Source organism: Motacilla alba, chromosome 2 (genome assembly GCF_015832195.1).
Source record: "Motacilla alba alba isolate MOTALB_02 chromosome 2, Motacilla_alba_V1.0_pri, whole genome shotgun sequence".
NCBI classification, from domain to species: domain Eukaryota; kingdom Metazoa; phylum Chordata; class Aves; order Passeriformes; family Motacillidae; genus Motacilla; species Motacilla alba.
In genome coordinates, this window is record NC_052017.1 from 48450486 (window position 1) to 48461778 (window position 11293).

General features: G+C 37.8%; 1 long non-coding RNA gene across 1 annotated transcript; it reads right to left on the reverse strand.

Annotated features, from left to right (window-relative positions):
- Window positions 1–1094: 1094 nt before the first annotated feature.
- LOC119697200 lies at window positions 1095–7372 on the reverse strand. The gene is made up of 3 exons (XR_005255797.1): window positions 7257–7372; window positions 3860–4077; window positions 1095–2358 (listed from the first exon to the last, which is right to left on the reverse strand). It is a non-coding gene; the product is annotated as an uncharacterized LOC119697200 (long non-coding RNA).
- Between the last annotated feature and the right edge of the window lie 3921 nt (window positions 7373–11293).

Here is an 11293-nt window from a genome sequence, read left to right on the forward strand (position 1 = left end):
ACAGAAATAACACACAGTCCCATTGGTACCAATCCCATATTTAGTGTGGGTCCAAAAGTCTCATACAAGTCTCATAGCAAAGCTATGGAAAACCAGCAGAGTTGGTTTCAGAGAGCTTACTCCAAGGGTAGGATTCCCTACCCCTTGTCACATAAACGAATATATAACCTGTTATATCATAAAATCATCTGCAAAGGAAGCACCAGAGCCATTGGTAAGAACAGCAGCATTTATCAAGATGGCCTTCACTGAACCAAAACTTCATGAGTTCCAACAGAGGATATTCTCCATTATGATTTCTTTATGGGGTTCTTAAATACTGCAATGATTCAGCACAAAAAGTGAATATCCATCAATATATTTTCTCAACTGATATGTCTGGGTTGGATAGCTTTAGGTGCTACCCTTTAATTCTTAAGGAGCTTTTCTAACCCTGAAAAAAGTAATTTTTTATACCTATATAAAACCCGCCTCTTGTTTTCTTTCTGAAGACTTTTGTAAAGGCTTTGGCAAATTTTTCATTAGGTTGATTAGTAGTAACAGCTCAAAGTTCATTCAATGGTGTTGCTGAAACATGACTCAAGGTGGTTAAAGAAAATTCAGTACAGGAACAATTAAATTCTATTCACAATTTTTATGCAGAGGAAAGCTGTTGAACGTTCCCTGCTACTTGATTATACATTACTTCAATGATCCCATTGATTAGGTGACTTTTTCAATCAAGTAAGTGTGTCCATTTTCAACTGTACTTTTCTGTACTTGATGATTCTCTCTGTGCTCTGATGCATTTATTTTATTTTAATTGAAGAGGAAGGTTGTTAAAATTCTGGGGAAGTATTTAGACTATATGAATCTTTAACAATGGTCAGTGATTAGCAAGGCCTTTTACATATTTAATGATGCAGTTTCTGGTAATGATACGCTGTTCACCATGCACATTGAATGTTGAAGTGATTACCTGCATCTAATATTGTTTTCCTGGTGAATTCAGAGTGATTCGTGCAGTGAGTGGGCATGACAAAACTCAACAATCAGGCTTGCTTTGAGTGACTATTGAAAGGACTGAGACAACTCAGAATCACAGAACAATTTTAGGTTCAAAGGGACATCTGGGAGACACCCAGCTCAACCTTCTGCCCAAAGCAAGGCCAGCTTCAATTTTAGATTCTTTTGCTCAGTCTATGGTCTAGTCAACTTCTGTCAAAACTCCTGTACGAAGATTCTGCAATCACTTTGGGCTCTGCTCCAGTATTTGGAGATAATAATGGAGAACTATTTTCTTTTTAATCCAGATGACAAGCAGTTAGGCTTTGAAACACTAGCACTCCGCTGAGGCTGGTGAGCCAGCCAGTTTCTCAGCCACCATGTAGTCCATACTTACAAGCCATGTCTCCTTGGTTTGACAAAAAGAGTACTGTGAGAAACCACAACAAAAGTCTTGTTATGGTATACGACTTTCGTTTCCCTTACCTTGTTTGCAAGAGAGACAGTCTGATCCCCCCACAGAAAACAGTCATGTCAGTCAGGTATAATTGGCCATTGTAACACTGATGATAGATGTCCCCAGTCAGTCCATCATGTACCCAGAGGTGGCTTCTCTAAGGACATAACATGTCATAGCATAAAGGTGACGATATTTGGGTTGTTGTCATTCTTGCCTTTGCTGAAGATGGGAGAAACATGCACCTTTTTCCTGACATAATCGTCTCTTTTTTTATTTGGAATGCTTTTTTATTTCCCAGCTCTGAAGAATTCTGAAGAGCTCTTTCCTCCTCACTGCACCCTGCCTCCACTAGTAAATTGCTGTTGAAATAAAAGCAGTGTCTTCTTTCCACCCAACTCTCATATTTTCTTTTTTTCTTTTTTTTTTTTTTGCTTCATGTTACCTACTGTCTATCACCTATTTATTTCTTTACAACTGCAAAGATGATCTTGTCTTCCCACTACCTAATTTATTTCATCAGTTAATATTTATCAGGAACAAAACTGCAGTGTTTTCTGTGTGGTATAAGGCCAAATTCAGTAAATGTGCGGGATCTTGGGGCAGAATGGCCTCTCACTGCTCTGGAAATCTCAGAATCACAGTAATTTAGCCAAAATATTTGCTCTCTGATAAAGCCTAGCCTGATTAAAAACCTAACAGACATACAAAATATCACTTATAGCCTAAAATAAAAACAGTAATACAAAGCAGCACAGTGTCTATCAATGTTATTTCAGTGCTCAATGTACAGAAAAAGAAGAAAATCAAAATCTTCAGATAATTTTCTAACAATGCTAGTGAAACACTTGTCATATTATGTATTTAAATCCAGTGCAAAAGAACAGCAGTCTGCTGACTTCTTTCTGTGGCAGCCCCTAGAAAAGAATAAAACATAATCATTTTTGCCAGCAAGATGGTACTTTGGGGAAAGCAGAATTACATGTGTGATACCCTGATAAATTACTTTTTTCCTGATGAATACTCTCCTTTCACGTTATAAGACTTGTCTAGAAGCTCCTCTCACCTATACTAAGACCTTGGAAAAAGTTCTGTTTTCACAACCAGCTTTCAGATGAATTACATCTGCCTTCCTTGCTATAAGTGCTGTCACCATCTCAAGGATTATCATTCTTTTAAGTCTTAAAAAGTGTTATGCTTTTATAAAGACCAGATTTTTATTTTAATAAAGATTCATGCCACAATAATGTCCTATTTGAAAACGTAACATTTGAAATGCATAATTCAAATATATTGAAGGTTGTCTCCTGCGGCTTATACTAAACTATCTGACTGATGTTCTGTCCCTGATATCTAATAATCCTTTCAATGGTCAGAAGCTAAACATATTTATTATGTGCCATTGAAATAAAGTCTGTAATTAGAACTGAACTTTTATTATGGGTTTCAAACTAAGCAAACAAAGAAAGTTATTTCTGGGTGCATCCTTTCTATGGAAAGAAAAATTCAAATAAACCTCTCACTATGTAATCTTAAATTATACTAATTAGACAATTACCTAGTGTAACCTATGACAATATAATTCAGGAAAGACTGCAAGTCTATTGCCAAAACTGTTATGAGGGAAAACTCTTGAAGGAATAACTTGACACAGGGAAATGATAAGGTTCATTAATTGAGAGAGAGGATTAGGCTGTCTGGGACAGTGCAGATGTAGAGGGGACTTAATTATTTAAGAGGTTATAAAAAGAGCTCAATCTCTATTACACCCAATTTGCCCCTCTTTAAATTTGCCAGAAGGTATGACAAAGAAAAGATATTGAAACTTATAGAAGGAAAGGTCCTAACCCATGGGAAGGAGAACATTCTTCATAATCACAAGAGAAAGACCAAGAGTAACAGTGAGATAATGTACAAATATCTAGGGAAATTTTTCTCCCAGAATCTTTCAAAATGTAGAAAGCTTGTCATTGCATTATCAGTAGACAGCATAAACAATACGGCACAAAGAAATTAAAATTTATAAGAATCATAAACATTAAAATATTACATAAGCATATATCACAAACACCTCCTTGTTTTTAGTAGCAATGATGTGTAATAAGTGTGAACATGGTACCCTATCCTTGGATAACCTCTGAATTTCTCACATAAAACGTGGTCAAGACTTTTATAAATCTGTTCTTTATTCCTATTTGTGATATCAATGCAACCCCATTTCCTTAAAATATCGTATAAAGCAGAATTTACTGTGCTGCCTTTAAGGTCTTTCAACTATCTAATTCTTTACTTCGCTGTTTCCCAATCTCAGATTTAATTGTATACTTTGCTGTGTTCATCTTCAGTGCAATAGTTCCATCTGTCTCTACATCACATCTGTACAACTTACACAGCATATTCCACAATGTCCTCTCATACCTTGTGCAGTGATGCATGAAGGTACCACGTGGAGCGTCTGACACTTTCCAATTCCATTCCCAGATTCATTACTCCTTTCCACACCAGGATTCTCAGCTCCATGGTCTCCCAATCCCTCATATAGCCAGGAAAAACACTTCTTTTCATATTTTGCTCTACCATCAGCAATTTAGGAATCCCATCTCGTAGGAAACAATGAGATTAAGCACCCAATGCACCTAATTAAAGTCAATTTGGAAAACAAAATTAGAGCTCTCTGAAAATATTTTAAACATCCATGCTAATCACCCTACTGCAAGCAGTGTAAAGCTTTTATAACTATTAAGAGCTATGAAGCATCATACTGAATAACACAGACTTCCTGAGCATCTTCTGTATCTGTAAAGAAAAAGAAAATCTTTACTGTTTTTCTAAGTAATTTATAGTCCTTTCTTCAATCACCTTTTGTTAAAAAATGAAATTATTGAATCTTTTTTAGTTAAGTGTAGTTGCACACAAAGGGTAATGTCACAGACACCTGACTATAGCACTGAAAAGCCAGTATTTCTAATATTCATACAGAGGCAGAAAACCAAATCTAAACTCCCAGGAGCTTCTGTCAACTAACACTGCAGTTGTATTTTCAGCAAGTCCTTGTATATGTGCTCATACATGAATATGTGCCAACATACACTTACATAAATCCTTCCTTAGTGAAGAGGGAGAGTGTCTAAAAATTTTCCTTCAGTTTTTCTCTGCCAGCTGGCTGGGTGAGCTGAGGACAGCAGGGAACACACAAGGATTTTAATATTTTAGGGACCTGTCATTTCAAGGATAAACTTTTCATTGCAGTATTCCAAGAGCCAAAAATGAGATTGGCCCTCATGCACCCAGCAGTCAGAGAAACAAGACCTCAGCAGAACAGCCTGATCCCTGGCCTGTCCCATAGTTCCACAGCCACAGTGTTGCCCCAGTAAATCCTGATTCTTAGAAGAGTCTTGAAAACTTTTCCCCATATATCCATTTGCATGCACAGTCATGGGTCATTCTAGATTAAAGTGTGGAAGTTTATGAGAAATCATGGATTAAGTTTACTGCTATTCCTTTTAAAGTATAGTTAAGAGGACTGGCCCATAGGTCTGCCATTAACAAAAGATCTTTCCTGATCACAGAACATATTTAAACGGCAAATTGTGATCATAACATGGACAGTGGAGCTAGTTCAAACCCCTCTAGCACCTACTGGTTCCTAAAACAATGCAATAGTACCCTTGTGGTGCAATGGCCAAGGAAAGATGTACTGCTAAAATGTAACATGAAAAGATAGATATATCTATTTCAGGATCATTTTGGAATCTGGCAGATCACTGCTTGGATGCACAGGGATTTTGCTGCTTTGGTTTGATCCATCTCAGGTACCTCTGCATGATCCTTACTTGCATAGTGCAGACATTCTGAAAAAAAGCTGCTGTGTAGGACATTGAAAGAATGAAAGCTCAGAGAACTGAGTTGACTGCTAGGCGCAGATTTCAAGCCTAAACAGGATCCTAACTGGCTAGTTTGAGACCACTTCTGAGAAAGGCATCCACCTTTTGGAAGTCAGTGATGACAGCTGAAAGAGACAGACTGACTCGAAGTCAGAAGGTCAGTAGTTTGGATGAGACCACTGTTAAATGAGGTAAAGATCCAGGCTGTTTGTTAAATTAATTTTAAATTGTTCTAAAGGTTTTACTCATTTAATCAGATGGTTTTCAAATAGCTTTCAGTGAATTCTTCAGCAAAAAAATTCGTATCCACTGGTAAAGCAAACCATTTGCAATTTTCATTAAAGATTTACTTATGCTCCCTTGTGCTGAGCAGTTATCAATTCTGATTAAAAAATCCTTTACTTTTAGTGACATGATGAAATGGAGTCTCAACAGACCATCTGCACAAAAGGACAGCATTACAGCTTCTAACTTTCTAGCAGAAACTTCAGGGAAAGCTCTAACCTCAGATTATGCAACACATGAGACTGCAGCCTGTCTCAGAAAGATTGCCACACTGGAATATTTGAAGCAGCTTTAGATCAACACAGGAAACTGGAAGGTTACAGCCATGAAGCACTCTTGCTTAATGAAAGTCTCATTTTAATATTTGAGTTTGTTTTGAAACAGCTCAGTATCCTTAGATGAAAACAGTATTGTTTTGAAGGGTCTGGATTCAGAACTCACTCCTTCAAATCCATTTAAATCAGTTACTGCAACATGCTGTTTAGAAGAAGACATCTTAGAAGTTGGAATTTTCCAGAACCTAGGTACAGGCGATCAGGAACCTGCTGGGGGCACCTCAAAGCCAGCAGAAGTCTACAAACCAGACATCCCACATTTGGACATGTACTGCAACTACCGCATTATAGTATAGTAAAGTATGAACCTACATTCAGGAAAGTTTTAAACAAATGGCTCAATCCTATTTGTATATTTTAAATCCCACACCTTTTCCATGATATATTTTATGGATCTTGCCTCACGGTGTTGTACACAGAGACTCAAAGTTCAAAACATTCATTCCTTGTTCTACAGAGCATAGCAAACAGGTACCACTACCCTAGTGCTTGATAAACTTCAGAATATATTATTTCCAGAGTACGTGGTCTCAGTGAGCACAGTTAATGGCCAAAATGAATGTATTATTCTGATAAGTAATCTCAGCTGTGTTAGACAAACATAGCTGAAAATTTCCATGAAAAGACAGTCAGAAAGATGTTACTACCTTCTCACTAGTCCAACCTGAGAAAAATAGGGCTGCATAAGGTTGGTCTCAAAAAAGCTGCAGTGTGATGACAATATGTGTTTCATTACCGTAAAAATTTCTGTCATGTTTGGGGGTTGTTTGCTTCTTTTGCAGAAAACACAGTCACTTAATGATAAAATCAGGGTTTTGCCCCAAGGAGGACAAAACCTAAGTATGGTGAATGAGAAAAATGCAGGTCAGACCCATAATCTCCGTCACTCTACCTATATTGTAAACTATTTACATATTTATCATTTATTTTATTATTTTCCAATGGATTTATTCCTGCTGCCAAAACTGCCAAGGTAGTTGTGAGAGTCATGGGATCAATACTGTCAAACACCCAAAAAACTCACATTCAATTTCTGGGTCTCCGCATGTATGACAATGTACACAGACTTGCACAAACACTTCTCAACTGCATATCAAGCATTTACTTTTGAAAATCCTGCTTATAAATTAGAAGACCACAAGGCACCAAATTAGCAAAAAGCATGAAGGGCATTGTAGGAGAGAGGGAATCTTTGCTACTCCTGGGCAACTGCTAATAAAACAAAGGATTAGCAACAAAGCCAGGCATTTCTTTGCTTATTCCCTCTACACAGGCACTTGTTACTTAGAGGAAATTAAAAGGAAATCTTACATGCTGCAGAGTTTGTTCAATATACCTGCGAACATCTAACATCAGACCCACTGCTCCTATCCATGGTGGTAAAATAAATCTCTTCTAAAAGTCAAGAGCAGGCTGGTGACAGAGAGCTGCTGTTTCCTGGATCTGTGAAAAGATTCAGAGAGGCTAAATATATTTGTAGGTTTTGAAGTGGGGCGGGATCTACAGATGGGAGCTTTCACGTGACAGTGTATCTAGGCAAAGACTGACACCCATTGTTCAGGAAACAGAGGAGAGCCAAGATAAATAGATTATAATATACTTTTAAAATTTTTCTGAAAGCACATAATTCCTATAAGACCTCTATTGCTTTGTTCCTTTTTGTCTGCTTTCTGCTTGTTACATTAATTCACAGTGTCTAGCCTTTGCTGCTTTCTCTCAGTCCATGGTACCGAGGATTACCTGGTTTCTGTTTTTATCTTCTGTAGTTTTGAAATATAATCAAAGCAGAGACATTTTGTTTCAACAGCATCAACATGATTTAGGCTGCAGTATTTGTCCCTCAAGATAGATATTCAGACTCCCAAACCTCCTGCAGCCAGGCAGATCAAAAGAGGAAACAGGAAGAAGGGGGAAGGTATGAGAAAAGTAAGTAATTTTGTTCAAAATTTGGAAACAAAGAACAAAAAAAATATATCAAAAAAGTCTCAGATTTGATATATAACTTTAACTTTGCAAGTGCAATATTAGCTGGCAGAGTTGTTTTCTAAGCAACACAGTTTCAAGATTTCAGCAGAGTTTTACAAGAGATAATGAAAATAACAATTAAAAAACCTATTCCATGCATATAGGAAAGACATTTAGTACATCCTAACTTAAAATCAAATAGGGAGTTTTTGGGTTTGTGGTTTTTAGGTTTTTTTTATAAAAAGACAATAACATATCTCCCCTTTAAATAGGAAAAGGTTTAATTCTTTTCAATCATTATAAGCACCTAAACAGTCAAGTAAAATTCCAGCCCAGAAAAAAATAAAATCTTGTAGAGAATTTGCCTTCCTAGAGAAAAGATTTTCATTCAGTACATTTCCACTTGCTTCCCCCTCCTTTACTCTGCACTATCATCTTCATTCTCAGTAGACAGTTAAATCTCAACTACATGCTCATCAATGGTACAAGGAATCAGCTAGAATAATTTGAGGACAAAAAAATGTCAATGCACTATGCTTTGATTTCTCCCCAGGGTAGCTAAACACTCACAGACTTCTTCAGTAGCTGTCTCAGCCCCATAGTAACAAAATTAAAAACTAAAAAACGGACTTCAAAGTTCCAAAGTCTGGTTTCTTTTATTTTTTTTTCAGCAACAGGCCAGTCTATGCTGCATGATTAATAAAAAAGGCTTTTGGGGGTATTTTTTGATTCTTCTTCTTTGTGGTGCTGTGGTCATTGGCTGGTTGGTTGGTTTTGGGGAGGGATGCTTGCTTTTTGCAAAAACTCTTAACATTTCCTGCACACCAAGTTTCTAACCAGTCAGTCTAAGGTTTCCTTCAAAGTGTTGGGTTTGTTTCTTGGTTTAAGTTCTAATGCCAAGTACTTGAAAATGTGGACATCATTAGCCAGACACACCTTTTCTTGATACTCGGTTTGGCAAGTAAGGCATTCCTTCATTTCCATTTGAGCAGTCCTCTGCTTCGTATCCATTTAAAGAACAAAGGTACAGAAATCTGCTAAGCCAAGGTCTGTATTGGCAAATGTAGAGAAGAAAGAACTATACTTAAAATGTGTGCAACATATGGAAGAATGCAACCAGACATCTCAGCTGCTCCTTCTTGATCAAACATAGCCAGTAACACAACAGCCCCCATCTGACCTGCATGATCCTGATGCCTTGAGAGGCTACCTAGAACAGAGACTGGACAGTGTTATAAGAATAAAGTAGGCATTTATTAAAAAGGCTTTTGAAGGATGCACCCTGGGCAGTACAAGAGCCTGGCCATGGGTCTAACCAAGATGGACCCAAGATGGACTCAGAGTCATGAGTTTTCATGCTTTTGAAAGTTTTGGTCCATTTAAATATTGGGGTTAATTGTCCAATTACACTTCAGGTTATGAAATAACATCCTCCCAGACTGCTCTTCTCAATTCAATGTTGTTTAAACTTTTTGGGCCTGAAGCTGCAACAGTGTCCTGGTTCTCAAACTGGAAAAGGATTGTTTTGTCCCATTGAACCGTGAAGAGAACTTGCTAACACTTTATATGAAGTTCAGAGTTATATACTAATGCAGTACAGAATCTGGAAAATATGAAGGCTAAAACTTAGGGCATCATGCCTGCTTCCCCCCCAGAGTTAGAGCAGTTACTTCTGCAGCTCAACCTGTGGAGATCCATGCTGCAATATTAAAAATTCAGAGCTCAAGATCATCCTCTGGAGGTAGATTTCAAGGAAAGGGCACCGATTGCACAGTGAAAAAGGTAAAAACAAGTGTATGATGTTCTAACTCCCATAGGCATAAATTATATCTGAAAGCCATGTTAAACTATCATTGCAGCTGTAAAATCAGGGGTAAAAAATTAGGAATTATCCATACTAAACCTTTGTCATTGTGTAATCCCATGATCACATGTCATTTTCCTGTCATAGTAATGGATTCATGCAAAACCCCTGTTCATTCCCCAGCCACGAATCTGCTATTTTGTAATTTTTGGGTACTTAGTTTCATAACCTGGGTAAGGCTTCTTTACCACACTGCTTGCTCACAATCACATTTACATTGCCAGGCTGGAGGTGCATTAGGGACAGCAGTTCAGCCCATCTACATAAAGCAAGCATGCTTACATATAGTGCTACTTGGAGCAGCCATATGGGAGTCAATGTGTTTGATTTTAAATGCATGAAATATTGACACGCTTTGCTCCTCCAGCACCTGCTGCTGACTGAGCTATGCACAAGCAGGGCCACAGGAGCTACCCTCTCAAGAGTAAGTAATGTATGATGACAACTCAGCAGTCACCAGCCAAAGAAAGGAGTGAGATGAGCAAGGGGACTAAGAAGGACAATTACTTCAGCCAGAAAAATAAGCAGAGCAAGAAAAAAAAGGAAGACATTCAAAACTCAATTTTCGGGCCCCACAAAAGCTCTGTGTGTACCACAATTGTCCTTTTTTTGAGCTCTGAGAGTTAAACTTGCAGAATCTGTAAATTCATTGATGAAACCAAAGATGTTAGGGAGGGGAGGAAGGGTGTGGAAGAAGGAACAACAGGAGAGGGATGATACTGTGCTCACCCATTCCCAACAGCACAAATCACAGAACTTGCCTGAATAAACCTACCAGAATTCTTTGTACTATATTTCACAATAGGGTCTTTAGGAGCCTATGTCATTCCTATTTTTTTCTAACATTGCTTCTACTAATTTAATTTATAGCACAGTGCTTGATGAATTAAGAAAACAGCTGATTAAAAATTTTAAAAGTACTAAGTTTGAGTACAGAAACACATACAAACAAAATCATTTATACAGATACTTCATCAATTTTCACATATTCCCCCTTTCAGGGTAGGGTTCATGCCCTATCTGAATTCCTGGTCTACCAACAAGGACATGTATTTTTTTAAAATTATATATATTTACTGTGACTTGGAAGTAATATATTCTTCACAAGGTTTTGAAAGCAACATTTGCTTCTCATTCCCATGGCTCACACTTGATTGTACTGGCAGGAAGTCAAGACTCACAAAGCAGCCTCCTGTCTAATCAAAATTAATATACAGTAATAATTGGAAGGGCACTGGAACAAAACACTGAATAGTGCCAATAAGTAGCAAATATCACACTGAGTGCAACGTGTATGTTTTAGAAAGAGCTGGGGAATGCAGCTTTACTCTCTGTGTCAGAGCAGCAGGCTTCTTTTCTGAACAGGAGCAAGAAAAATGGCTTTAATGCCTGTCCTTCCATGGCAGACTGCTGACTCACAGGAGAGGGTGTCAGTGAGGCAGGCAGCAAACACATATGGGGGGCCTGGGGCAGTGAGAAAATGCAAAACTCTGTGCGCATGTGAGCGTGCATGTGTAAT